The sequence below is a fragment of the Conger conger genome, chromosome 17 (genome assembly GCF_963514075.1).
Source record: "Conger conger chromosome 17, fConCon1.1, whole genome shotgun sequence".
In the NCBI taxonomy this organism is placed as follows: Eukaryota; Metazoa; Chordata; class Actinopteri; order Anguilliformes; family Congridae; genus Conger; species Conger conger.
Window position 1 is genome coordinate 18,557,823 of NC_083776.1, and position 2,680 is coordinate 18,560,502.

The window sequence follows — 2,680 nt, forward strand, 5'->3', positions numbered from 1 at the left end:
GCAGGTAAGAACTGTCATCTGGCAGTCAGAGGGTTGCCGGTTCAGTCCCTCCCTGGGTGTGTCGATCTCCATGATCAAAGTGTCTATTTTCCTCAGGGCCTGTTTCATTTGTAACTGTTGAAACAGTTGTTCTACCCCATAGCAAATGTTACAGATTGAGAGATTGTCCTGCAATCTGACTGCTATATTACTGTATCCTACAGTACATCGCAATCACTATCATTTCCACCTCCAGTTGGAGCAAGAATATGATTGGATCTGCTCAGTCTCATAGTACTATGAGTGAGGGTATTCTGACAGCCATCTTGGTGACCTTTATCATTCCATTTACCATCTCTGTTCACTCCAGCAACACCTGGCTCATGTGTACCTGGCTCAACCACAACAGGTTTTCACTAGGTGTAAATAATCAATCGGAAGTCAGTTATACTGTAACTTCACACAGCAAGAATGTTAGTTATGGTCTATTCTTTTGGAATATTATCTGTTAGTCCAATGGCATTTCAGTTTAGGGTAACCTTACTGAAACTGTAGAGTAAAGCTGTAATACATGTTTAAAATATTGTAATACTCCTGATACTGTAACATTAGACAGGATGAAATACTGCATATTTGCAAATTCCATTATATAAAATGAATTTGTACTAGGTAATATAGAAAAGGAGGGAAATTATTTAAAAGATCATATGAATAATTTGTCAAACACTTTCATTTGAAGGCAATTGCTAATGAGGTAAAGGATATCATATTTGATGTTTATTGCTGTTATCTCAGCTTGAATCAATACAATCCTTATTGTTATTATGAGCTTGTGGTCCCAGAACAGTTATTGATATATAAAAAAGATATATAACTTTACACTGAAAGCTGCAAAAGTGCAATGCTCACAATCCCATTATATACTGAGTAATTGAAATGATTTGTCAGAATGAAAAGTAAACACAAAGTAGTAAACATCATATAGATTTTATTTTCATTGTATTTATGGATCAAGATAGATTGAATAGAGTGTACTGTCAGTTAACCAGCCTCAGTATAGGTTATGATATCCCTCAGGAATCCTTTTAAATAAAATAAAGTAGAATAATCAATTCAGATGACATAAAACCGTCCTTATCAAACATCACAGATTGAGATCATAAAGAACAAAATTTGTTGTCTTATAATATTGTTTCTGTTCACTGCACTCCAGGTGCTTACTAAAAACCAGTTTAAAAATATGGATATTCTGAAATGTAGATCCAGGATAGAAAACCTTGTAAAGTACAAAAAAAATTACTGTGAGCACACATTTAAGTTGATTAAGTTAAGCTGTCCATGGACTTGACTGTAAAATTTTAATTAATTATAGTAATAAGTAAAAAACAGATCTGACTAAATTGCATTTGGTGTTGTCAGTTAAACATAAATAATGCTGGTTCATTCATCATCATCCTCACAACATCCGTTTCTTCTGATTTGTTCCTCCACAGACACTATTTCAGTCTTACTAACATTGCCTGTTCATTCCAATGAGCTGCAAACACTTATGGCAAGTATGTCAAGATATTCATCTCTCTTCATATTGCCCATTGGATTCTTTGGATATCCATTTCCCTTCATTCCAAAACCAACAAGATTGTTTTGCACAGACAGTTTTTAAAAGGCTTCTCATGGGAAGATTCCCTGAATGCATCATCATTGAAACTGTAATTTTTGTTAAGAGCTGCAAAAATGTCCTTGAGAAAGCTTGAAGCGTTCAGCTGCTGTTCTTTCACAAATGACAATCTATTTTTGGGATTCACATTTGTGAACAAGTCATTGGTAATACTGTCCTCTGTGACCTCCTCACTTTTGGCACCCAATGGTACAAAATGCGTTTTACAGCTGATAATGGAGTACTGTCGATTGTGCGTTCCTTTGACCCACTACTGCACGTGTCCTCTTTGAGCAAGTTCTCCCGTATGACACCATGTGAAGGGCTCAAGGCCAGAACCGTTGGGCACAGCTGGCTGTTATCGCCAAGCATCACACAGTGATTGTTGTTGTTGTTGAAGTTGGCCTGCTCGCCTGGTGCCTGGGCATCTATCACTGTGACCTTGACTACTTCTGCTGCTGCTTTTCCCTCTTTTGTTTCCTGCTCATTTACTTTTTCATCAATACCTTTCCCATCCTCCTGCTCATTCACTTCCACAACCTTCACTTCCTGACCTGCTTCTTCCTGCTTTTCCCCGCCGTTCTCACCACCTTTAGGTCCCTCCTGTTCTTGCACTTGCACAGTATTTTCAGTACTTTTAACTTCCGGTGTCGTTTCTGAGGCCGCGAGAGGTACTATGGGCTCTACAGGTTTAGGTCCGTTTTTAGCTCCAGTGTTTTTGTTCACCTCTCTCAAAGAGGACTCACTGGACTGACTTTCAGGGGCAGTCTTGCAGTCATCTTGGGGGGGCCAGCTTGGCTTGACCAGCTTGACTTCCTCGTCCATGATAAAGGCTTTCTTTGGGGAATCAGTTTGAGGGGGCCATACCACAGCAAGTTTACTTGTGGGTTTTTTGCTCTCATCAAATGGTGTGCTCATGCTAACTTCTGTGACATGTTGGTTTGCTGTATTTTTGTTTATTGAGCTTACACTGTTTCCTGAACTGGAGCTTTTTATGCCAGCCTTTTCTGGGGAGGAGGATCTGAGTGTTGCCTTCTCTGTTAA